Below are 27,829 nucleotides of genomic sequence, written 5' to 3'. Positions count from 1 at the left end.
GTGTGCCAACATGCCTGGCTAATGTTTTTGTATTTTTTGATAAAGACAGGGTGTCATCATGTTGGCCAGGCTAGTCTCAAACTCCTGGCCTCAAGTGATCCACCCGCCTGGGCCTCTCAAAGTGCTGTGATTATAGGCATGAGCCACCACACCCAGCCAAAATATTATATGAATTTCATATGTATATGAAATTATATGTATGGCGGTGGCAGATCTTTTTCAGGAATGCATAATAAGGTCTCTGGATAATTGGCTAGCTTTAATTTATTGATACCTGTTTTGTGTAGGTTCAGCCTGCTGGATGCTGTGGTGCAGATCCCATGTTACACAAGGCAGCTGGGAGCTGGGGGCTGGGGCCGTGGAGGCCAAAATGCAGCCCAGCTCTTACCTTGTCCTGTGTCCTGCAAGGAGCCATGTCTGGAGGGTCTGTCCTTTCATCCTTTGGACAAAGTTGCCATATGCGTAAATGGAGTGCCAAACAGGAAAGGTGAGTTTAGAAAATAATGATTTATCTCCATAGTTTGTCATTTCGTCAACCATTGGGCACAATAAAGGCACTGCATTTGTGTCCACGTGGATACGAAGATGAGTCTTAGTTAGTTGTAGGAGCTGCCAGATTTCTTCCCAAATCAGTTCAAATACAGACTGGGTCTTCTGAACACGTTAACGATTAAGCTGCAAAAGACTAAGTGGAAAGTCACATCAGTCATCTTTAAGAACAGCTTTTACTTGAAAAAATAAAAAATAGTAATAGCAAGCAGCAAATAACAGCTCATCCCCACCCTTCAGAAAGGGGCAGAGGGAAACTCAAGCCTACCAGCTGGGTCTCAAAGACCATGACACTAATTAGCTTTGGAAGGTGTGTGGAAGTAAACGAGGCAATGCTGACTTTGGAACCCCCTGCAATTCAGTATCCAGTGAACACAGATTTAGTTGGCTCAAAAAATTGCAATCCAAGCTCTAGCTGTGGGCATCTTACAGGCATGGACACTTGTTTTAGTCTGTTTGCACTGCTATAAAGGAGCACCTGAGACTGGGTAATTTATGATGAAAAGAGGTTATTTGGCTCACTGTTCTACAGACTGTACAAGAAGCATGGCACCAGCATCTGCTTCTGGTGAGGGCTTCAGGAAGCTTCTGATCATGGTAGAAGGTAAGGGAGAACTGGCAGTGTCACATGGTGAGAGGGAGCAAGAGAGAGAAGGGGGAGCTCCCAGAGCCTTTTAAACAACCATATCTCCTGGAAACAACTGGCAAGAACTCACTCATCACCCCTGGGAATGGCACCAAGTCATTTATGAGGGATCCACCCCCATGATCCAATCACCTCCCACCAGGCCCCACCTTCGACATGAGGAATTACACTTCAACATGGGATTTGGAGAAGACACACATGCAAACCATATCAGAACTTCATGGGGAAAAGAGTGACAGTTCAAAGAGGGTCTTTGCCATAAGCACAGGAATGGGAGGAAGGACTGAGGCATTGATCAAGCTGGGCACCCCACTCCTTCCCTCTCTGAATTCACATCTCATACTAACAGTGTCTGTGCCTGGCTCTCTTCTTGCTATTCAGGTTTTTATGACATGGATCTCTGTAACATCACTTTGGGAACAAATGCATGTTTTACTTATGCTTTCTCTTACAAATGATGCCCTTTTCATCTGATCTCATTCCCTCCCTTGCTACCACCTTGGAATATGCCACCATAACCTCACCCCTGGCTTATGGTACCAGCTTCCTGATTGGTCTTACCCCTTTCCAGTGTTTCCTGGGATCACTTCCCTAGTTAATCTACTTGTACTCAAATTCCTGCCTCAGACTCAACTTCTGGGGACCTTGACTTTTCTTTCTCAGCAGGCACAGAGCCTGCTGCCTCTGGGCAGCTGAAAGTACCTCATGCATTTGCTTGGTGGGTTCTCTTTCACTGGATGGGTGGAGTACTGGCCCCCATCCTCCCTTCCCATTGCCACACATGTCCTCCTACAGGCCCCTTTTTCTACCATATGGCTAGGACCCATTTCCTCCCACTTCCCCTTCCACAGCCTCCACTTTTTCCCCAAGCCCCAGGAGGCAATGCCAACACTGTTATGGAGTGCAATTTAACTCTTCTTTATCCTTATCTCTCTCACCTAAGCTATTCACATAGGGATCTTCACCTTCTTGACCAGCCCTACCCTTCAAGACTCTAAGATAAGCAAAACAATAGGTCTCCCCTGCACATGTGCCTGCTTCTCTGCGTTTGAGCTACTGCACAAACTTCAAGCAGTTAACAAATGTATCTTCCTTGTCACACTGGACTCAATGAGCTCAAAGTCCACCCCGAAGTCTTCATACCACAGTTGGAAATTGCTTTTTAATCACAGAACATCGGGTATGACGCATTTTCTGTTGGCCACATGAGTGACAACAAGCAAAGAAACAGACAAATTGTACGAAAGAATAATGTTCCTTCTTCCTGGAAATTTTCTAAAAGGAATAGGATGAGAACCCTGTGTCTTATTTTTAAAAATGGCATACAGCCTCAAATTGCCAATCAACCCCAAGCATACACTTGAATGTAGAATTTTTCTTGAATATCCAGCATATGAATGTTAGCTTTCACATCCTTGACTAGACTAGTAGCATGGACAGACTGTGGAAAGGCTGAATTGCCTGCCTGGAGGCAAGCTGTATTTGAAATAAATAATGCATTTCATAATACCATGCAGCATCATGCTCTATGGAACCTTGAGAGATGTAATCGACTACCATCACTCCATGCTCCTCCAGCATTTCTAATTAACTCAAGGACTGTGGGCTCTGTGTGGAGCTGAGGGAATAGAAGGCATGGTGGGGGTGGGGGGATGTAGGGGAGGAGGACAAACCAGAAAGGTTTTTGCCTTCCTTCTCAGTCTTCATCTTTGTTTTGGCCACTGCAGTCCAACTCTTTGTCTCAAAGATAAGGAAGCAAAACAAAACAAAACAGCTAATTGTAAATCTATCCACCGAAACATCCAACCCTGGTGCTATGGTTTGAATGTTTGTCCCCTCCAAAACTCATGTTGACATTTAACCCCCAATGTGGCAGTATTGAGTGGTGGGGTCTTTAAGAGGTGGTTGGGTCATGAGGGCTTGGCCCTCATGAATGGATTAACACATTCATGGATTAATGGGTTAGTGGATCAATGAGTTATGGGAGTGAGACTGGTGGCTTTATAAGAAGAGGAAGAGAGACCTGGGACAGCACACTCAGCTCCTCACCATGTGACACCCTGAGCCACCTTAGAACTCTGCAGAGTCCCCACCAGCAAGAAGGCCCTCACCATATGCAGCCCCTTGACCTTGGACTTCTTAGCCTCCATAACTGTTAGAAATAAATTCCTTTTCTTTATAACTTAACCAATTTCAGGTATTCTGTTCCAAATAACAGAAAATGGACTAAGGCACCTGGGATGCAGCTAGGTGATCAAAGCTGGTGCTGCTTAAGGTGGGACCAGCTCTGTGGTACAGTTCCTGCTTCAGTGTGATCTGATCACCTAGATGTATCCCAGATGTGACCATATGATGGATTGCTTCACAATCCTATAGTCAGGTTCTAAATAATATTGACTCAATAACATAATATTGACTGCAATAGATTACAGACTGCAAGGCAGAATGTACAGGAGGTCCTCATTTTGGTAAATTATATAGGTAGATGTAAATTATAAATACACATGCTTATATTATACAGACGTGTTAATTACTTACATATAAAATCATACATACATAAATACCAGGAGAGTAGACCATATTCAAAACAGGCACATTGAGTGGAGGGGTGATTTGAAATGTTTGGAAAAATATTATATGTGTGTTTTCAGAGTGTTTCGCTGATATATCTTTCTTTTATAAATAGAAAGCTATATCAAAAAATATTCTTTCCTCCTGCTTCCACGATTATTGGCACAGTTACTTTGAGCAAAACTACCTCTTCTCCCAGCTGCCTTACTTTCAACCTTAGTGTGGCTCTATTGTTCAAACTACTAATATGCTCTGCCAGCTGGGGGTGGTGATCCAAGGGTAGGATGCTGTTAAAAGGTCAGTAGACCTGAGACCTGGGCTCCCCATCCTGAAGCCTCCATCCCTTGAAGAAACCACAATAAGCCATCTAAGTCCTGTTGGACCCCAGCACTCGCTCATTGTGGTTATGGTAGACCTTGCTTTTTCCTGTACTGTGCATCAGCTTAGACAATTGGGAAATTATTTTTAGTTTACAGATGGCCTCAGTCATGGATTTACAGCACTGTAACTATGTAATATTGTGACGAAATAATTTTAACAGTATAGCTATCGCATTGCCCTGCTTTACCGCAGAGACAGCGCCACCTAATGGTTTAACAAGGGCCCAGCCATTCCTTACCAAAAAGCAACTCATTGTTAATTGTGGAGGAGAGGATGGTAAATCATAGCAATATATCTTCCCCGCCCCTACACAATATAGCAGAAAGCAATAGCTATTTGAGCACTTCTCCATCATAATGCAACCATCAATAAATCTTTGGGTAAGATTGTGTCATTGTAAAGCATTTGCCCACCAATGACGTTTTATATCCCCAGACGCCATTACAGTATAAAGCCAAGATCTTTCATAAGCAGAAGACAACAAGCATGCCTGGTTTAATAGCATTTCTTGCCCACCATTACTCAAAGCACCCTGAATTAGGGAGCTCTCAAATATATAATTCTTAGCCAAACAAAGCCTGCTTCCCCACTGCATAAACCTCAGCCTCCCAAACTGCTAGGATTACAGGTGTAAGCCACCACACCCAGCCAGAAGAAATATTCTTGTACAGAGCTCTCCTGTGGCTAGAGGATGTAATTATATACATTGATTGAACAGTAGTCAGGACCCAGCCTGTCTGGGTCTGAGTGAAGCAAAACCTGATGGCAGAGCCAGAAGCCAGAATGATATTACCAGTCGACCTTGTCCCCACGGACAGTAATGGGATGCAGCCATAGTGCTCCTGCAAGTGTAACTTCTAGCTTTCACAGCACTTCACGTTGGGTTGTCTAATTTATAGAGACAGAGAACGCCCGTGCTGCGAGGACCTTTTGTCACTCCTGCAACAGATACTTCTTATGCCCTATGCTGGGTTGAATTGTATTCTCCAAAAAGATAAGTTGAAGTCCTACCACCTGGAATCTTAGACTGTGACCTTATTTGAAAATAGGGTCATTGCAGCTGTAATTAGGATGAGATCATACTAGAGTAGGGGGAGCCCTATTCCAACATAACTAGTGTCCTTATAAGAAGAAGAGAGGCAGCCACAGGGAAAGACGGCCATGTAAAGACAGAGGCAGAGATTAGAGTGACATCTATAAGCTGAGGAACACTAAGGATTGCCAGCAACACCAGAGCTGGAAGGGGCAAGGAAGAATTCTCCCCTACAGGTTTTCAGAGGGAGCATGGCCCTGTTAACACCTCAATTTCAGATTTTCAGCCTCTAGAACTGTGAGACAGTACATTTCTGATGTAAGCCACCCAGTCTATGGTACTTTGTTATGGCAGTCCTAGGAAACTAATACAGCCCTTGCTAAGTGCCTGTAGGAAGTAGAAAAGTTCCTCTTCAAAATTTCCTTTCTCATTAAAGAATAAATCATAAGTATTAGAAACAATAGTTTGTTTTAAAGACTAACTTTCTTCAAAGCCTTCTTGCTAGTAGCTCTTTTTTAACCCCTATCCTATGTAGCTGTTATACATGCCCATAAGCACATAGTACATCCTATGTCCTTGTACTTTAAGCAAGATATCTGTGTGAGTTGTGCTCACAGGCATGTCCCATCTCGCAGCCTACGCCCCTGCCTTATCTAGACTTCCTTTTTGTTCTCCATTGCTTTTACCTGCTTAGAAAAGTTTTAAGTTGTTAGCCAATCAAGTTTTAATTTGGATTGTGAAGTCTAGCTCCAACCAACAGAGATCAGACACAGCAGTAAAGATGACCCCAAATGCATAAAAGATAAATATGTCTGCTTTTCCTTTGTTCGTTGTACTCTCATAGCAAGATAGCTAACAAGAGCACCCTTTCTGCAAAAAGTAAAAATTGCCCTGCTAAAACATCTTTTGTCTCAGTGCTGATTTTTCTTTGCAGCATCAAGCATCTGTTTCCAACAGTGCCCATCTTTATGCATTATCTGTTCTAACCTTAAGGCAAGGACATGCCTTGGTCCCATTTCACTTTAGTCCCATTTCACTTTATGGGTTGATCTGAACTGTTTGTGCACCATATCCAGCCATCTCCATCTGGATTTCTTTGTCACACATTCAGTTTAGAATGACAAGCAGGAGAGGATTTGAAATCGCCAGAGCCATTGCTGAAGGAGCAGAGTGTGCTCCATGTCTCATGAACCTCAACCTGGTCAAAGAAAGTCAAGGGGAGCTCAGTAAGCAGTGTTCTTGGAGGAATCTTAGCCCAGCACTGCCTGCTGTGTAGACAGACAGTCTCTGCAGTGAGTGGGGTTGGTCATAACGGTGAGGCCTGCATCCCCCGATTCCTCATTTCCTTCCTCTGTTTCTTCTCCTATCCAGGGAGCTCCTGAGTGTTTGTTGTTAAAGTTCTTTATGCTAATTATTTTTTATTGCAGCATGGCTTCCAACATCTCGTAGGACTTATTTAGAAAAAAATCATGGAAATCAAGCCTAGCCTTTCCATGTCCTGGCTGGCTGTGTCTGGACTGTTGCCTGGAGCCGGCAGCACCACGCTGTCCTGGGGCCCCACTTTCCATCAGAAGCTCCTTTTTCTTCCTCTGTTTGAGGCACTGCATAGATGCTTTGCTCAAAACCATGTCTAGAGACAAACAAGCACTCCACAAAAAGCCTCCTCTGTGGACCCATAAGACTACGTATAATGCAATCATTGCTTAATTTCTCAAAACACTTTCACCTAAGGCAAGGTTCAAAACTAGTGAGAGTAGACACAAATCTACAGTTTAGAAAGTTTTCTCAATAATTTTGATTTTTTAAAAAAATAGAATCCTTCCAGCTTTTTGAGAATCAGAAGAATAAGACCACAAACCTTCCCTGACTTCAGGTCTTTCCCCCTTTGTAATTCCGATACTCAATTCTTAATTGAAATTCTACAACCTTCAACACCAGACTCAAGGTAGATTTTTTTTCCCCAACCAACTATCCCAAAAAGTTATCTTTCTCCCAGAAGCCCAGAGGAATTATTCATTCAACAAGTGCAGTGCTGATCATGTGCCTTTAAGTTCGCTCTTAATGAAGAGAGTATTCACTGCCATCATATAGCATTGTCAGAAATTTCCCAAAATAAGAGTAGGCAGGTGATGTGAGGTCTAATTCTGAAGTTCTGAAATTTAAATATGCATAACTGTGCATAATTAGTAGAAAGGCACGTAATGATATAGATGTCTAGGGCATGACCCAGAGACTTGGATCCACTAGTCCTGGGCTGGGCCTGTAAAAGAACATTGCTCCAATGCCTGTGTGGTGCTTTCCAGTTTAGAAATTAGTTTCCTCCCTTGCCTGACTGAAAGCCAGTTCTTACTAATGCAATGTGTGCACGTGCTGCACCTGAGACTCCACAGGAGTATAGTGTATTAGGCTAAGAATACAGAATGTGGAGTAAGGGCAGATCAGGGAAGAACAGACAGCGAAGGTGGCTTCTTGTGAATGTGACTCTCAAGAGAGAGGCTGGGCATCAACCGTAGGCTGGGTCTGATGAGTTGCTGGTGGGGCTGGAGAGTGATGGGCAGCCTATTGTAGAGGACATGCCCACGGTCATAATGAACAGTGATCTCTCTCTCTCTCTCTCTCTCAATCTCTCTCTCTCTCTTCCCAGCTTTTTTTTTTTTTGAGATGGGGTCTCCCTCTGTCACCTGGGCTGGAGTGCAGTGGTGTGATCTCAGCTCACTGCGGCCTCCACCTCCTGGACTCAAGTGATCCTCCCACCTCAGCCTCCTAAGTAGCTGGGACCACAGGTGCATACCACAATGCCCAGCTAATTTTTGTATTTTAGGAAGAGACAGGGTTTCGCTATGTTGCCTAGGCTGGTCTCGAACTCCTGAGTTCCAGTGATCCACCCACCTTGGCCTCCCAAAGTGCTGGAATTACAGGCGTGAGCCACCATGCCCAACCTAGAACAGTGACCTCCTAAAAAGGAGTGCCCATGCTGGAGGGCAGAAATAAAATGTAATAGCTAGGGCTATTTAATTTGTATTTAAAGCTTTGTTAATATTCCATATATCAATAGACACTGACATCCTTGCTGGATTACGGGTTATGAGGCTTCCGTGGAGTGTGGGATCCCAAGGAAAGAGAGGGTGCTCCCCAAGACGAGGGGTGCTGCTTGTGGTATCCTCATACCCTCTCTGTGATTTAAATGTGCCTGCCAAGTAGACTTATGAGTTATACTCTCCAAATGAACAAGTGGCTTTAAAAAGTGCTGCAAAGGACTCACAGATTGAAGAGACTAATGAGGCAAGTCAAACGACTCTGCAAGAACATGGAGGAACTGACAGTCTCTATTCCTAGTATCAATAAACATAAGGTTAAAAACAATGATGGTCTAATCAGTGCTGACCAACAGTTGGTTAAAAAAATTCAAAACTATTAAGAATTCTTTCTGGATTATGGCTCTAAAGCCACTCTTATTAGTTTTAAACCTTGCCTTAGGTGTATATGTATTGAGAAATCAAGAAATCAAATAGTATTAGGCTGAATCATATAGAGTTGACAATATTTAGCTATATTTTGATATAAAATTAGAAATTCCATACTGTTCAATTCAACATAAACTTAACATGATTAATATGACCTTTTTTCTTAAAAAAAAAAAAAAGCATCCTAGACCAGGTACAGTGGCTCATGCCTATAATCCCAGCACTTTGGGTGGCCAAGGTGGGCAGATCACTTGAGGCCAGGAGTCTGAGAGCCTGGCCAACAAGGTGAAACCCCATCTCTACTAAAAATAAAAAAATTAGCCAGGTGTGGTGGTGCACACTGGTAGTCCCAGCTACTTAGGAAGCTGAGGCACAAGATTAAATTGAACCTGGGAGGCAGAGGTTGAAGTGAACTGAGATTACATCACTGCACTCCAGCCTGGGTGACAGAGTAAGACTCCATTAAAAAAAAAAAGAAAAAAGAAAAGGAAAAAAAAGCATCCCAAGGATGAAAACGCTTCAATTTTTTATTACTTTATTTTAAAAGCTATGATAAACCTTATTCAGACCGTTACAAAATTCTATTGGACTTAATGATAAATACTTACAAAACCTCTTTTGAGATTCCTTATGTAAAAGATGAAAAGCACACTATGTATAAAAGTCTCATTCTGCTGGAATAAAAACAATAGGAGGAATATCTGGAGGCAATTTTGTGGCAAGATTAAAGTGCAGTCCTTGCTGGTCAAAAAGTGGAAGAAACAGAAAATATTGCCAAAGATTTGGAAAATATTAAAACAAATTACACTGGTGGGAAATTTGCAATACAGTTTGATAAAAGTACAGATGCTTGTAACACATCCTAGCTCATAGTGCTTGTTAGACTGTGTCAGTCATAAATTGAAAGAACTACTTTTTAATAAGCCATGAAAGGAAAGATGAACTATATAAGATATAGTCTCAATAATAACTTATGAAAAAAAAGTGCTTGATGTTCCACATCATCTAGTGGTTAGAAAACACAACAACAAAAAAGAAAAAAACAGTGTTTGATGAAAAGTGAAATGCAAAAGCACTACCAAGAGTTCTCTGCTTTGATTTGGGAGGGGAACAGAAAGGACTTTGCAGTGAGAATATTGAATTTCCCATAAAGAACATATCTACCATTGTTTCATAGGCCAGGTGTTACAGCAAAGAGGTCAAAGCCAGAGATGCTGAGCTTCTGGATATCTGAACATGTGGAGATTCCTGGAAGCAGCTCACCCAGGGAGGGCATGGAAGCTCCACACCCCTTCCCCCATAAAACTGAAAAAGATTTAAGTTAAAAAAAATTCAAATAAAATGAAATAAAATAAAAGTCAGAGATGCTCCATTAATGTAGCATTATAGGGGCATTTTATAAGGATGGGGATGAAAATCTTTTACCTGCACAGGAAGTTCACTGATTCTTTGTGGCCAGGTTCTTTAAAGATGAGTTACACAGTTTTCCTTTATGATAAGGTGGCAAATGTTTCAAATTTGGGAAACTCTTCCAGGAAGACAAGTGACTATCAATAGAACTGACAAAAGACACGAAGAGCTCAGATTGGCAGAAAGTCCAGAAACAAGCACTGATGGGTAAGTTAGTAATGTTCATGAATGGGGAAGAAAGTTGGCATAGTCAGAAATCACTGCAAAGAGATTAGGAATACTAACTGGACCACGCAGAGGTGTAAACTTGTCCACTGCAGTTATTCCCAGAGCCACACAGTGTCAGATGGTAACATCTGATCAGGTGAGAATTCCATCAGGTCTTCTGGAAGCCGAATTGTTTTTCCAGCTCCAGGCTTCTGCACCAGGGCCAGGAGCACCTCATCACTCCCAGAGTTGATGATATGCCACGTTGTTAAGGTCCCAGACCCTCAGGCAGGAACACAGCCTTCTATGTCCCCTCTGCTTCCCCAGGCTAATGCAGCCTTGTCCAGACATGTTGCTAAATTTAGTGCAACAATGCTGAACAAGATGAAATGTGTAGGCTAGCATGGATCTTGGCACGAATGGACCAACTGCAAGACATTTTGGCAACAACTGGGGAAAGTGGAACACGGGTTGGGTACTAGGTAATATAAAAGAATGATTGTTCATTTTGTTAGGTATGATAATGATACAGCGGCTGCTATGGTCTGAATGTTTGTGTCACCCCCAGAATTCAGTAGGAGGTGGGGCCTTTAGAAAGTGATTATGTCATAAGGGCTGTGCCCTAATGAATGGAATCCCTGCTCTCATAATAGAGACCCCAGAGAACTCCTTGGCTCTTCCACTATGTGAGGACAAAACAAGGAGTTGTCATTCTGCAACCCAGAAGAGGGTCCTCAGCACGATGGCGCCCTGTGCATCTCCCAGCCGTCAGAACTGTGAGAAATAAGTTTCATTGTTTATAAGCTACCCAGTTTATCTTTTTTTTTTTTTTTTTTTTTTTTTTTGACATAGGTTCTCTTTCTATTGCCCAGGCCGCTGTGCAGTGGTGCAAATATGGCTCACTGCAGCCTCGACCTTCTGGGCTCCAGCGATCCTCCCACCTTGGCCTTTCGAAGTACTGTGATTACAGGTATGAGCGACCATGCCCAGCCACTGGTATTTTGTCACAGCAGTCTGAACAAGCTAAGATAGTGGTTATGTAAAAAAAAATTCTGCGTTTTTAGAGATGCAATGATGAGGTGACATGTCATTGTAGCTTATTATTAATACTTAGGCGAATATTAGATACTTAATATTAAATACTGAGGTAAAAATTAGTTGAAGCAAATCTAGTAAAATATAAAGAATAATTAAATCCAGGTATTGGCTATATGGCAGATAATTACACCATTATCTCCCTACATTTATGTGTTTAAAAATGTTTACAATAAAAAATTTTATGAAAAGGAATACACTAAAAAACACAAACTCTATCATCAAGGTGAAAATAGTATTTTATACTGCGGCAGAAAGTAACATTTTTTGGAATAAAATACAGGGGGAGAAGTTTGGTAAGTTTCTATGATAATATTATTTTATTGATAAAAGAAATATAAGTGGATAATTTGCCCACTATCCTCCTGCCATATTAAAAAAAACTTGGGAAAAACAATGAATCATTTGAAAAGGAAATTAAGAAAGCAATTTCATGGCTGGGCGCAGTGGCCCACACCTGTAATCCCAGTACTTTGGGAGGTTGAGGTGGGTGGATCACGAGGTCAGGAGTTCGAGATCAGCCTAGACAACATGGTGAAACCCTGTCTCTACTAAAAATACAAAAATTAGCCGGGTGTGGTGGAGGGTGCCTGTAATCCCAGCTACTCAGGAGGCTGAGGCAGGGGAATCACTTGAACCTGGGAGACAGGTTGCAGTGAGCCGAGCCTGCACCACTGCACTCCAGCCTGGCCACAGAGCAAAACTGTCTCAAAAAAAAGAGGCAACTTTATTTATAATAGCATAAAGAAGAATAAAATACTTAGGAATAAACCTAACCAACAAGGTAAAAGATTTGTACACTGAAAACTTCAAAACCATTGTTGAAAAAAATTAAAGGAGAAATAAATAAAAAGGCATCCTGTATTGATGTTACCACTACCCAAAGTGATCTATAGATTAAATGCAATCTCTGTTAAAATATCATGGCATTTTTTGCAAAATAAAAAAATTTATTCTAAAATTTATATGGGATCTCAAGGCACCCTGAATAGCCAAAACAATTTTGAGAAAAAAGAACACAGTTGGAGGACTAGTAGTTCTTGATTTCAAAACATTACAAAACTACAGTAAGCAAAATAGTGTGGTACTGGCATAAAGATCGACAAATAGATCAATGGAACTGAATAGAGAGCCCCTGTCTATGGTCAAATGATGTTCAACAAGGGTGCCAAGATCATTCAATGGAAAAAGGGCAGTTTCTTTAACAAATGATACTGGGAAAATTGGATGCAAAAGAATGAATTTGGACCCTTGTCCTATTCCATATGATAAAATTGACACAAGATGCATTAAAGACCTAAAAGTAAGACCTCAAATTACAAAACTTCCAGGGAAAAATATAGGGGAAAACTTCATGACATTGTTGGCAATGACAACAATAGATAACACCAAAAGCACAGATGACATAAGCAAAACTAGACAAATGGGACTACATCAAACTTTAGAACTTTTGCACATCAAAGAGCACAATCCACGCTGGGCACAGTGGCTCAGGCCTGTAATCCCTGCACTTTGGGAGACCAAGAAAAGAGGATTGCTTGAAGCCAGGAGTTCAAGACCAGCCTGGGCAACATAGGAGACCCTCATCTCTTAAAAAAAAATTAGCTGAGAATGGTGGTATGCGCCTGTACACCAATTTCTGGAGGCTAAGACAGGAGGATCACTTGAGCCCAGGAGCTTAAGACCAGCCTGGGCAACATGGCAAAATCCTATTTTTTAAAAAAAAAATAAGCTGGGTGTGGTGGTGTGCACCTGTAGTCTTAGCTGCTTGGGAGGTCAGATCAAGCCACTGCAGTCTAGCCTGGGAGACAGAGTGAGACCTTGTTTCAAAAAACAAAAAACAGGCTGAGTGTGGTGTTCACCCCTGTAATCCCAGCACTTTGGGAGGCTGAGGTGGGCAGATCATGAGGTTAGGTGTTTGAGACCAGCCTGGCCAACATGATGAAACCCTGTCTCTACTTAAAATATAAATTAAAAAAAAAATTAGCTGGGTATGGTGGCACACGCCTGTAATCCCAGCTACTCAGGAGGCTGAGTCAAGAGAATTGCTCGAACCCAGGAAGCAGAGGTTGCAGTGAGCTGAGATCACACTACTGCACTCCAGCCTGGGTGACAGAGCGAGAGTCTGTCTCAAAACAAACAAAGAAGCAAACAAGAAACAAACAAAAAACACTGCTGAACTGTACACAAATCCACAGAGTGATAGGAAAACCTATGAATAGGAGAAAATATTTGTAAATCATGTATCTGATAATGGGCTAATATCCAGAATATGTAAAGTACTCCTATAATTCAACAGCAAAAACAAAAATCAAGTAACCTAGTTAAAAAATGAGCAAAAGACTTGAATAGATATTTCTCCAAAGAAGACATACAGATGTTCAACAAGCATATGAAAAGATGCTCGTCACTAATCATCAGAGAACTGCAAATCAAAACAATGAGATGTCACCTCATACCCATTAGACACTACTATCAAAAACCTGGAAAATAACAAGGGTTGGCAAAGATGTGGAGAAACTAGACCCTTTGTGCATTGTTGGTAGGATTGTAAAATTGTGCAACTGCTATTAAAATTAGTATGGAGGCTTCCCAAAAATTAAAAAATAGAGCTATCATGTGATTTGGTAATCCCACGTTTGAGTATATAACCAAAAGAATTGAAAGCAGAGTCTCAATGAAATATTTGCACACCCATGTTTATAGTTTATAGTAGTGCTATTCATAATAGCCAAGAGGTAGAAGCAACCCAAATGTTCATTGATGGATGAATGAATAAACAAATGTTTTATAAATATATATATATATACACACACACACATACATATAAAACATACATATACATATACACACACACACACAAGGAAATATTATTCATCCTTTAAAAGGAAGAAAATCCTGTCATATGCTACAACATGGATGAACCTTGAAGCCATAATGCTAAGTGAAAGAAGGCAGTCACAGAAAGACAAATCCTGTGTGAGTGCACCTATATTAAGTATCTAGAGTCGTCACATTTATAGAACACAAAGTAGAATGGAGTTGCCAGAAGTTAGAGAAAGGGGAGGGGGAAAAGGGGGAGTTGTTTAACAGGTATAGAGTTTCACGTCTGCACAATGCAAGTCTTGAGACCTGTCTCACAATAATGTGACTATACTTAACACTGCTGCACTGTACATTTAAAAATGGTTAAGATGGTCAATTTGCTATGTGTTTTTACCACAATAAAGCAATGAGGACAGGAGACCTGGGAACAGAATTATTGAGCTGTTTTAAAAGCTTCCAAATGGAGTGTTTCAGTAGGTTTGGACAGAAACACTGTTAAATATTTAAAAACACATCACCCTATGATTAGTCTGCAGGAACATCAGGGAACATGGTCATTTACTTGCCAAGTGTCAACAAGAATCTTTGCATAATAGGTGGTGAAGGAGATGGAAAAATGAGTTTCACAATTTAGGGCAGCACATTCAGTAATGTAGTGATGTCCTTACTATATTTACTTTTTGTGAGAAGTATTTTTTAGCTACGACAGCAATCAAAAGCAAGTCTTGAAAGAATACACCTTCAAATTATTTTATTGCAAAATGTCAATTTTTTAAATTAAAAGAGACTCAATTATGTTGAATTCAAAATCCAAATAATAAACATATAATTCTATCTTAATGAGAATGACTCATTATAATAAATAGAACTATTAATAAATTTATTAAAACATGTATTAAATGTTTATTTCCTATTCAGGTTATCCTTTAAAAATTTCTTCGATTGTGGCTTGAGCTTCCTTACTGGTGGGCTACACAATATAACAAGTTTGGGGTCATTGCTATAGAGTTCAGAAGTTTATTCACACCCACAAAACCTGGAGAACCATGTCCAATCTCTTCTAGGAATTCTGAATCCATGTAAGAAGAAGAGGCAGTGATAGAAATGGAGTGAGGGAGGAGAGCCGCTAGGGAGAAAACAGAAAGGTTTTTTTTCTAATCTTAAAAAATTTTTTCCCAATGATCAAGAATAGCACTATATAATAGAAATTTCTGTGATGAAAATGTTCTGTATCTGTGCTGTCTGGTACAGTAGCCACTGGCTATATGTGACTGTTGAGCACTTGAAATGTGGAAAGGGGACTGAAGAACTGAATATTAAATTTTGTTTAATTTGAATTAGTTAAAATTTAAATAGACACATGTGGCTAATGACTACTGTGTTGGACAGTGCTGCAGAAAGTCCAGAAACAAACACTGGTGGGTAAGTAGGTGATGGGTGAGTCAACAATAGTTCTTGTTGAATAGAGAGTTGACAAATGACCCACTTATTTCTTTTATCAATAAAATAATATAATCATAGAAACTTTCTAAGTTTACCTCTAAATATTTTATTTCAAAAAATTTTATTCTGAAAAGAAATCACAACTAAACATGCCTAAACTGTCTCATGGTTGAAAGAAAAATATGAAATGTGTGAACCCAGCAATGTAGAATGCACATGTGTCAACATGAAGTCAGATGATGCAGGGACACAGAGATGGAATAATTGGAATGACATTTGGGGTATGCAAAAGTGGCCTTAGATTTTCTTTTCTATCTTGATGAAAGATTTATAATTTCGATTGTTGAAAAATGGAATTGAAACTTACGTTTCACAATTTGCCTGCCTATGAAGGAATATACTTTTTGTTAATTTTATCGTATTTCATAGTTTCAAGTTATTTTTCCTGTGGGAAGTTGCAGGCTAGGGGATGTGCACCCCTTTTCTTTTTCTTTTTTTTATTATAATTCAAGTTCTGGGATACATGTGCAGAAGGTGCAAGTTAGTTACATAAGTATACACTTGCCATGGTGGTTTGCTGCACCCCTCAACCTGTCATCTACATTAGGTATTTCTCCTAATGCTATGCCTCCTCTAGCCCCTCATCCTCCGACAGGCCCTGGTGTGTGACATTCTCCTCCCTGTGTCCATGTGGTCTCATTGTTCAAGTCCCACTTATGGGTGAGAACATGAGGTGTTTGGTTTTTTTTTCCTGTGTTAGTTTGTTGAGAATAATGGTTTTCAGCTTCATCCATGTTCCTGCAAAGGACGTGTACTCATCCTTTCCCATAGCTGCATAGGATTCCATGGTGTATATGTGCCACATTTTAAAAATCCAGTCTATCTTTGATGGGCGTTTGGGTTGGTTCCAAGTCTTTGCTATTGTGAACAGTGCTGCAATAAACATGTGTGCATGTGTCTTTATAGTAGAATGATTTATAATCCTTTGGGTATATGCCCAGTAATGGGATTGCTGGGTCAAATGGTATTTCTCGTTCTAGATCCTTGAGTAATCGCCACACTGTTTTCCACAATGGTTGAACAAATTTACACTCCCACAGGCAGTGTAAAAGCACTCCTATTTCTCCACATCCTCTTCAGCATCTGTTGTTTCCTTTTTAATGATTGCCATTATATCTCATTGTGGTTTTGATTCGCATTTCTGTAATGACCAGTGATGATAAGCTTTTTTTGTGTGTTTGTTGGCTGCATAAATGTCTTCTTTTGAGAAGTGTCTGTTCATATCCTTTTTCTACTTTTTGATGGGTTTGTTTTTTTCTTGTAAATTTGTTTAAGTTCCTTGTATATTCTGGATATTAGCCCTTTGTCAGATGGATAAATTGCAAAAATTTTTTCCCATTCTGTAGGTTGCCTGTTCACTCTGATGATAGTGTCTTTTGCTGTGCAGAAGCTCTCTAGATTAATTTGATCCCATTTGTCAATTTTGGCTTTTGTTACCACTGCTTTTGGTGTTTTAGTCATGAAGTCTTTGCCTATGCCTATGTCCTGAATGGTATTGCCTAGGTGGTTTTCTTCTAGGGTTTTTATGATTTCAGATCTTACATTTATATCTTTAATCCACTCCCTTTTTGCTTATAAAATTTCTGTTGACAATCCCACTAATAGCCTTATGGGAAATCCTTTGTATGTGTCAAGTTTCTTCTCTCTTGCTTTTTTAAAGATTCTTTCTTCGTTTTTGACCTTGGAGTATTCTTTTTTGAATTGATCTTGCTTTGGGTTCTTTTGAACTTCTTAAATCTCTGTGTTTGTATTCCTTTCAACATATGAAGTTTTCGACAGTATTTCTTTGAGTTTTTTGCCTCCTTGTTTCTCTCTTCTCCTTCAGGTACTTCCACAATTCATATATTTGTATGTTTGACAGGGTCCTCATAAATCTCTTATGCTTTATTTACTCATTTTTCTATTTGTTTCTCTACTTGGATCATTTCAAATGACCTAAGTTCATTAATTCTTCCTTCTGCATCATTGAGTCAGCTGTTCAAACTCTCTATTAAGTTTTTTAGTTCTGTTGTTGTATTCTTCAGTTCCAGGATTTCTATTTGGTTCCTTTTATGGTTTCTATTTCTTTATTAAACTTCTCATTTTGTTCATACATTGTTTTCCTAATTGTATTTAATTGTTTATATTTTCTTATATTTCACTGAACTTCAAGATGATTATTTTGAATTATTTTTTCAGGCAAGTTGTATATCTTCTTTTCTTTAGGGTCAGTTATTGGAGCCTTATGGATTTCCTTTGGTAGTGTCATGTTTGCCTGATTCTTCATTATTTGCATAGTCTTGCATTGGCATGTGTGCATTTGAAGGAAAAAAATCTCTCTTTCAGTCTTAAAGACTGGCTCTGATGAGCTTAAGTCTTTTCTTTTTAGGTCTCTGGGCTGAAGGGATTGCCTCTGAGATTGCAATTGAGTGGTGTTGGGTCCAGGTCATGTGGCTGATTCTAGGTCTCCAGTAGAAACCACAGTTGGAGGACTTATTCCCAGAGGTTTTAGTGGGTGCAAGTGTTATTTGGTGCAAGTGTTGTCTTGTCCCTGGGTACTGGACTGTCTCTAGGACCTTGGTTTGTTGGGTTGGTGATAACGTAAGCATCAGCTTCAGGATTTGCAGATAGTGGGCCTATTACTAGGTACACTGATGAGTATGGTTTCCTTTGGTACTCTGAGAGAGCCTCTGTTGGATCACTGGATGATTCCCTGGGCTGTCTGTATTACCTGAGCTCATTGCCGGTATGGGCTAGAATTGAGATACAGGATTGTTTCAGGTCCACGTCCAAGACCAAGATATTCAGGTTTGTCTCTGGGGTCACTGAAAGGTGTCTTCCACTGGGTTCCTGGGTGAGCAGACTTGTTCTCAGACTGCAGTTGAGAAGAACTGGAGCCAATTTATAGGGCAACTTCAAGATTCACAATGTGACCAAGATCTGGGCATCAACTTCCAGGGGCACTATTAAACATGCCTCTCTCTGAGTTCCCAGGCAGGCAGAACTGCTCTCAGTCCATAGATGAAAATGGTCAGGACCAATATCCAGGGCCATCTGAAGATCTGCTGAGAAATAGAGATTGCCAAGCTTAAGGCAGAAACTCAGATGGTCATGTCTCCCAGCAGGATCCTGCCTGGGTCGAACTGCTCTTAGACTACAGCTAGGAGAGGCTGAAACTTAGCTTCAGGGCCAATTAGAATCTGCTATGGGTCCAATGTCAGCAAGCCCAAACTAGTGACAACAGTGGTCCCAGCAGTTCCCTATGCAGGCAGATTTGTTTGCATATTGCAGCTAAGAGGAGCCAAAGCTGACATTCAGAGCCCTTTCTGGAACTTGTGGGATGGAACTGCTATGGATCAGAGTCCAGCAAGTCTGTCTGGATGCATCTCCTAGGAGTTTCCTGCATAGGTGGGGTAACGCTAAGGCTGTTACAGAGAGGAACTGGAGCTGAGACAGGACCCCTTTAAGGATTCTCTGTGGGATAGGGTCTGGCAAGCTTGCCCAGTTAGCACGGAGAGGCACATCTCCCAGAAGTTCTCTGTGTCATCAGCGTAGCTCCCAATGAGGGGGGTAGAGTTGAATTTCAGGGGCTCTTCAGGCTCTGCTATGGGATAGAGAGTGGCAAGCCTACTAAGGTGACAGTCACAGGAATCTCTGAACTCTTCTCTGCATAGGCAGGATTACTCCCTGGTTATGGCAGAGTGGGTCCGGAGCTGAGACAGGGTCCCTTCAGGATCTGCTATGGGATGGAGGCAGACAAGCCTGTGCTGGTGGCTCAGATGAGCAAGTCTCCTGCTGGGCTCTTGTGTAAGCAGTACTAAGCAGGGACCAAAGCTGAGAAGGGCTGGAGTCAAGTTACAGGGTAACTTTTTGGTCCACTGCCAAGACCGATGTTGATGGGCCGATGAGTCTCTCTGCTGAGGCACTAGGGTCATTATTCCTCTGAACCCCATGGCAGATGGTTTTTATCATAGGCTCAAGGCCAAACAGAGCTGTAGTCAAACCCTTCAGGGAGTGAAATCATTTCCGGGTTTGAACCCAGGACCACAACTGGCAGGACTGCAGACTGGGTGTGGGTCTGCAGTCTCAAAACGACCCTCTCAGGTTTTGAGTTTCACCAAGATTCTGTAACCTTCTACCTAAATCCCATGGTTTCTACAGAAATACTTTTGTCTGTGGATCGGTGGAAAATTGTTATGGTTTTGGGGAGATGTGAGTGAGTGACTCACTTCCTATTTCTTTAAATGCTAGGTATAATTCAACTATGAAGCCCTTCAATTCTGGGATTTTCTTTGTTAGGAAGTTTTTGATTACTGATTCAGTCTTCTTACTAGTAATTGGACTGTTTAGATTTGCTATTTCTGCATCATTTTGTCTTTGTAGGTTATATGTTTTCTGGAATGTATCAATTTCTTCTAGGTTATTCAATTTGTTGGTGTAAAGAATATCTATATCTATAATGGAATGGTCTGCATCTATAAAAGAGAAGAAAATCCTACCATTTGCAGCAACATGAAAAGGCCTGGAGAATATTTTGCTAAATAGAATAAGCCAAACATAGAAAGACAAATATTGTATGATCTCACTTATATGTGAAATCTTAAAGTCAAACTTATGTAAGCAAAGAGTAGGACTGTGGTTTCCAGGGGCTGGGAGGTGTGAAAAATGGGAAGATTTTGATCAAGGGGTATAAACTTAAAATTACATGATGAATAAATTCTGGAGATCTAATGTACAGCATGGTAACTATAGTTGTATTGTTTACTTGAAATATGATACAAGAGTAGTTTTTGTGTGCCTTCACCACACACACACAAACATACACACACGCACATGGATACACACACACAGTAACTATAGGTGGTGATGGATATGTTAGTTTGATTGTGTTAATCATACATCAACATATGCATACATCAAATCATCATACTGTACACCTTGAATATATACAATTTTTATTTGTCAATCAAATATTTAAAAAGGAAAAAAAGAAAAGCAGAAGGATTTCTGCTTATAGGAAGATGTAGATATACTTTTCCCAAAATATGATAGGAGGTGAGTTTTCTGCCCTGGTTTTGTTTATTTGGTTTTTGCTTCATACATCTCAGACTAGAAGGTAAAGAAGCTAGCAACCTGGAAACGTTAATAGAGACAGAAAAAAACCCAAGTGAAGTCTGTTCTCTCCAGCCAAAGGACCAGGAAAGCTTAGAAATATAGACATATTTTAGGCAATAACTGTTCTACTCTAGCCAAACATCACGAAAAATTATGGCCCCACTCCCAGCCCTGTCAACAAATATTGAATGGAGGGCCTAGACTTTCAGCCTTGCCAGGCTATAAAATGACTGGCATACTTCCTAAACAAGATGGTGTCAGAACAGATAAACTAGGGAGCCCAGACTTTCCTGTCCACTGGGAATTAATGAGGTGATCTCTTCACACCACAGTGTCAATGGAAACCACTTAGAAAGCCTGGGTATCTCCTCCACCTGGCAGTAATAAGGCCATCCTCCCCTTATCAGGTGTCAGTGGAGATCAAGTGGGGAATCTGGACTTCTACCCACAGGTGAAAGTAATGAGATGGTGCTCTTCTCCCCTTCCCTGCTGGAGCAGTGTCAGAAGTCGTCAACTAAAACAGGAGTTTTAAATAAGACCCAGAATTCCAAAACGCTCAGATTTTAATAGAAAAATCACTCATCATGCCAAAACCAAGGACGACCTGAAGCTGAATTTAAAAAGACAATCAATTGGCCAGGCCTACCCTAAAAGAATGCTAAATCAGTTATCTAAACAGAAACAAAACGATAAAAGAAGAAATCACGGACTATCGGGGGAGGAAAAGAACAAGGTAAGCAAAAATGTAGATGGTTACAATAGACTTTCATTCTCTGCCTGAGCTTTAAAAATTATATTTTACATTTGAATCAAAAATTGTAACACTATCTGATGTGGTTCTAAATGTATATATGCACAGTATAGGAATATATATATATATATCTACTCCATATATATGCATTTATATTGAAATAATTGTAGATTCACATGAATTTGTAAGAAATGATAGATTCAATATATCCTTTAGCTGGCTTCTCCCTATAGTAACATTTTGAAAAATTGTAGTACAATATCACAATCAGGATATTGACACCGATACAGTCAAGATACAGAACATTTCAGTACCACAAGATTCCCTCATGCTGCCGTTTTATAGGCCCACTCACATTCCTTCCGTCCTCACCCCCTCGTTATATGGAGTGTATATATCTCCAACTGCTTTCGGGGACCTGGAGAAGTAGCCCCACTGGCCCACCAGTATACTCTCTACGCTTGCAGGATTCACAAGTTAGTGAAACATCCTTGGCAGCACATTAAAGGCCGTGTTAACACCACCCACTTCCTTGTGGATTAACTATGACAGTTTCAGTGACATAGTATCACCCACAAACAGCAGAGAACTCTGAAATGGAATCATGTTGCTAAATTGTCCACCCACCACTCTCTCCCCCTGGTAGCTGTTTTCACTGTTTCTTTATGTAGCCACCCCCTTTCTCAACCTCACTTAAAATATATTCTGTATTTAAAGTTGTTTTCAAATGTTTTGAATGTTCTGGGGAAATAATATAATAAGTACATGCAAGGTCTGTTGAGTCTGGCGCATACTTACTGTTATACACAGTGTTATACACTATAACCGCCTCCGAGAGGCAGTTAAAGAGGGGGTTCACAGGGGAGAGGAAGAAGGGGAAAGAGGCCAAAAGGTGGAACCACCTGTTGTGGAAGGAGGAGATGCTCCCTATCCCTTTCCCATAGTCTTCTCAGGCTGATGGTGCTCTTCCTTATGTTTTATTCTTATGGGGAGGCCTGGGAACAGAGGCCAACTTTCTCTTCCCCTTAGGGAGAACACATTTAATATCAGGAAAATAAAAGGATTATTTACATTAAAAATAATTTAAAATTATTATAAAATTAATGAAAGTACTACTGCACACCTATAAGAATGCCCAAAATCCAGAACACTGACATCTAATGGGGGCGAGGTTGTGGGGCAACAGGAACTCTCGTTCATTGCTAGTGGGAATGCAAAATGGCACAGTCACTTTGGATGACAGTTTGGGAGCTTATTACAAAATGAAACATACTCTTACCATAGGATCCAGCAATCACACTCCTTGTTATCTACCCAAAGAAGGTAAAAACTTATGTCCATGCTTAATCATGCCTGTGGTTGATTATAGCAGCTTTATGCATAATTGCCCAAACTTGGAAGCAACCAAGATGTCCTTCAGTATGTTAATAGATAAACTGTGATACATCCAGACAATTAAATATTATTCATTGGTTAAAAAAAAGGAACTATAAATTAATGAAAAGACATGGAGGAAATTTAAATGAATATTATTAGAAGCCAATTTGAAAAGGCTGATACCAATTATATGACATTCTGAAAAAAATCACAGGGTAGATTCATGTTTAATTTTTTTTTTTTTTTTGAGACGAAGTCTCACTCTGTTGCCCAGGCTGGAGTACAGTGGCGTGATCTTGGCTCACTACAACCTCCACCTCCTGGGTTCAAGCAATTCTCCTGCCTCAGCCGCTTGAGTAGCTGGGACTACAGGCACGCGCCACCATGCCTGGCTAATTTTTTTGTATTTTTTAGTAGACACAGGGTTTCACTATGTTGGCCAGGCTGGTCTTGAACTCCTGACCTCGTGATCTGTCCTCCTCAGCCTTCCAAAGTGCTGGGATTACAGGTGTAAACCACCATGCCTGGCTGATTCATGTTTAATTTTAGCAGAGTTTGCCAGTCTTCCAAAGAGGTTGTACCACTTCATGCTTCCATGTATGAGAGTTCTCGTTACTCTCCAGCCTCTACAGTACTTGATCTCATCAGTCTTTTATTTTAGCCATTCTGGAGGGTGTGCAGACGTATTTCACTGTAGTTTTAATTTACTGTCCCCTGATAAGTAGTGATGTTGAGCACTTTAGGAAGCATCCTAATGTAGAATGTCTTTGAATGACCAGACATCTACATTTTCTTGTCTCTTTTTTTTGTCCAGATAATTTGTTTTAGAGTATCTTTTTGAGCTAGCCTCCAGAATTGTACTACTTACAATTCAGAATTAAGGAAGACCTATAAGCTAAGCTGGCACTCCTGATAAGGTATCTTCCACCCTCCACAGTTCCCAACATCAGGGATGTGAATGATGAATTAAAATGAGCAAGGAATCATTAGGAGGAAAGTTGGGAATTTATAGAACAAGGTCTTAGAAACTTGAAGAGCTGGAATAATACATCTGTGGATAAAGGCTTGGACATACAAAGGATCCCACGAGCTATCTGTGAGATCCAGTATTGTACTCACAGTTTTTTAATTTTATGTACAGCACTTGGACAATTTTCAAAAGATTATTCCTCATAAGATTTGCCATCAAATTAGTTAGCTTAATTAGTGTTCATAAAGGAATGGGAAAGAGGTCAAGATAGGAAAAACCAACAAATCTTTTACCTTAGTACATCTCATATTGTAATGTGCACACGAATCACCTGGGGATCTCGTTAAAATGAAGATCCTGATTCTGCAGTCTCGAGGGAGAATCTGCATCTCTAACAAGCTCCCAGGTGATGCTGATGCTGCTGGTCTGCAGAATATACTTTAAGCAGCAAGAGTCTAAAATTTTACAGTCGAAATCATTTATATATGGCATTTAAAATGTTTTTCTTAAGAAAGAGCTGACTAAGGACCTTCTCAGATCCATTTTTATTTGCTTTTGCTTTTTTTTTTTTTTTTTTGGTTACATTTGGCTAATAATGCCCTCATAGCTCTGATTATGTTTAATCATGGTTAGTTGTTTTAGTTTGTATTGCTTTAAAGGAATACCTGAGGCTGGGTAAGTAATGCTGAGAAAGGTGTATTTGGCTCATGATTCTACTGGCTGGAATTTTGGGCATCTGATGAAAGCCAAGGCTGCTTCCCCTCCTGATGGAAGGTGAAAGGGAGCTGGGTATATGCAGAGATCTCATGGTGAGAGAGGAAGCAAGAGAGAGTAGGGGGGATGCCAGGCTGTTTTTTTTTTTTTTTGAGAGGGAGTCTTGCCCTGTCATCCAGGCTGGAGCTCAATGGCGCGATCTCGGCTCACTGCAACATCCACCTTCCAGGTTCAAGCGATTCTCCTGCCTCAGCCTCTCAAGTAGCTGGGACTATAGGTGCATGCCAACATGCTCAGCTAACTTTTGTATTTTTAGTAGAGATGGGGTTTCACCATATTAGCCAGGCTGGTCTTGATCTGTTGACCTCTTGATCCGCCCTCCTCGGCCTCCCAAAGTGCTGGGATTACAGATGTAAGCCACCGTGCCTGGTGGCCAGGCTCTTTTTAACAAGTTCCTCAGGAACTCACAGAAGGAGAACACACCCACACTTGCCCCCAGGGCACGTGGGATCTGCCCTCCTGACCCAAACACCTTCCATTAGGTCTCACCTTCAACATTGGGAATCAAATTTCAACATGAGGTCTGGAGGGCACAAATATTCAAACTATATCAAGTTGTTAAATGTCAGCTTACCCATCACGCTGAATTCATTGTTTATAGATACTGTGTCTCATTAAATTTTGTAACCCTAGCATTCCATTCTTGGTAGGAATTTAACAAGGCATTTGAGTTAATAAGCGATCAATCAAATAAATCGTGGTTGATCCATACAACAGAATATTATGTAGCATTAAATTAAAAAGGCAGATCTATATGCATTGCTGCTGGAAGAGGTTCATCTTGTCCAGCCTGGGTATAGCATGGAAGTTAGCAAGAACTTCCTGGAAGTTAATTCTTAAGGATGAGTGGCCAGGGAAATAAGAGGGAATTTCTGGGAAGTCATGGAGAAGAAAATGTGTGTCATTAGCTTTATGGTGAAGATTGTTTATCTGTGCATGGGAGACAGCAGGATAATCCTTTGATGGAGAAATAAAGCAGTTGACACAAGACCCCAGAGCACCACAGGGCAGCGTGGAGAGACTGAGATGTGGCTGGAGTCACATGGGGTCCCCAGAGCTACACTGTCTGTGTCCCGCAGCCTCTCATGCTTCCCACACTACAGTGCACTTCACTGTGCCCTGACTCCTGCTCTCGTTTCACCCCTCTGTAAACTGTGAGGCCCACAGTTTCCATCAGGTGATGAAAAATATCCTGTGTTGAGGGTGAAAACCAGGAGCTTGCCTGGCTTTTGGAGGAGGAGAGGATTCTACTGAGCTCTGAAGGATGGTTAAGGCCTGGGCTGGGAAAGAAGAGGAGATGTCCATTTAGGATGCGAGTGCTGTCTCTTGGAGGTTGGGCATCCTGACACCCTGCTCCAGCCCTGGCTTGCTCATCCATCCATCCATTCATTCATGCATCAATTAATTCATTTAAGAAAAAGTTTTGAGCACCTACCTACTTTCAGGATAATCTGCTTGGCATCTTTCGTAGAGTGGCATTCCCAAGGGGCAGATTGTCCAGCATGGCAAGTCTATTTCTCACTTTCCTAGAAATTCATATGGCAAAGAGGTGGTATGGGTTAGAAGTTTTGAAATTTCTGTTTTCAAACAATTTACATCTCTGACTTCCCCAGTTGCTCCCTAGTGCTCTGTTGACTTCAGACTGAACCTCTGAACTGGAAATCAGGGGAGGGTCTCATTCTGCTGGTATTCTCTGAATACCCTTAGGGAAATAAAAAAAGGGTCTGTAGCAGCTATGGTTGCTCCCCCTACTTCTCAAAAATCTGTGCTTTGGGAATAGAATTGCCAGACAGAGGCAATATTTGGACATACATACTTGTTCCAAAACATTACTCATTTTTATCTGAAATTCAAATTTAGTTGAATAACCTGTATTTTAATTTTTTTTTTGAGACAGAATCTCACTCTTGCCCAGGCTGGAGTGCAGTGGTGTGATCTTGGCTCACTGCAACCTCCGCCTCCTGGGTTCTCAGGGATTCTCTGAGAATCCCCTGGGTTCTCAGAGAATCCCCTCCAGGGATTCTCCTGTCTCAGCCTTCTTAGTAGCTGGGACTACAGGCGCATGCCACCATGCCCGGCTAATTTTTTGTATTTTTAGTAGAGACAGGGTTTCACTGTGTTAGCCAGGATGGTCTCAATCTCCTGACCTCATGATCCGCCTGCTTTGGCCTCCCAAAGTGCTGGGATTACAGGCGTGAACCACCGTGCGCAGCCATTTTAATTTGTAAGTCTGATAGCCTTACTGCCAGGCAAAGGCTTTCTCTGGCCTGAGAAAGGTTATAAGTTTCATCTCTTGGGTTTTTAAGAGGCCTCTCCCCCTACAAATCTTCCAACCATGGCAGTCAGGGCCTGGCTTGCTTTTGACTCTCCTCACCTTGCCCTTGTAGGGTGCAGAGAATGTGGATGGCTCAATGTGAACTGAAGATCAGGAGACCTGAATTCCAGACCATAGTCTGCCAGCAAGGCCACAGAACCTGTTGCTGGCAGACTCTGGGCTTGATCTCCTCATTTAGAGATAGTTGAGGATTCTATGGTCTGTTCACATTCAAATATCTTACCTGGATTTAGCTTCAGAGGGCAACCAGGACAGGAGCATTTGTCCATGTGTCCTCTGTGTACTCACCAAGGGCGCTCTCTCTCTCTCTCTCTCTCTGTGTATGTGTGTGTGTGTGCTTGTGCGTGCTAGGGGATGGATGAGAGATGCCAAACTGCCTGAGATGATGCAGGAAATGGTCTGTTAAGAGCCACCTGCCATGCCTTTTTGATTTTGTTCAACTCATGTACTGACAGTGGCAGTCGGTGGGGGAGAAAGTAGTTGGGAGTTGCCCCATTTCTATCTCAGTTTAACTTCCCCAGAATGACTCCCCCCAACCTTTCTCACTCCCTGGAGAAAACGAAGGTTCTTTCTTCTGTCCCTGGAATAAAGCAGGCTGGCAAAAAGGAACAAAGGCACAATGGGGGGTTGTTGAACTAAGCTTGAAAGGGCTCAGCAGCAAGGGGCCTGGCTTCTGCTCCAGGTGCCTGGTTCCAGGTCACTCCATCTGGGAAGCTGCTCCTGGCTATTCACTTGTTCAGTATCATTCTGAAGCACAGGGCAAGAAGGAGAGGGGGAGCTACAGAGAATCTGAGAAGAAACCTGAAAAAGAATTGCAACAAGGCGAGAGAGAAGTGCTGCCTG

At 41.2% G+C, this 27,829-nt stretch overlaps 1 long non-coding RNA gene across 1 annotated transcript; it reads right to left on the bottom strand.

Annotated features, from left to right (window-relative positions):
* Positions 1-488: 488 nt before the first annotated feature.
* On the bottom strand, positions 489-27,829 carry LOC116562941. Its single transcript, XR_004274142.1, has 3 exons — positions 27,210-27,829; positions 26,087-26,177; positions 489-675 (listed from the first exon to the last, which is right to left on the bottom strand). It is a non-coding gene; the product is annotated as an uncharacterized LOC116562941 (long non-coding RNA).

The sequence above is a fragment of the Sapajus apella genome, unplaced genomic scaffold (assembly GCF_009761245.1).
Source record: "Sapajus apella isolate SASKATOON/1434 unplaced genomic scaffold, GSC_monkey_1.0 scaffold33, whole genome shotgun sequence".
NCBI classification, from domain to species: Eukaryota; Metazoa; Chordata; class Mammalia; order Primates; family Cebidae; genus Sapajus; species Sapajus apella.
This window is presented reverse-complemented; position numbering and strand designations above follow the sequence as displayed.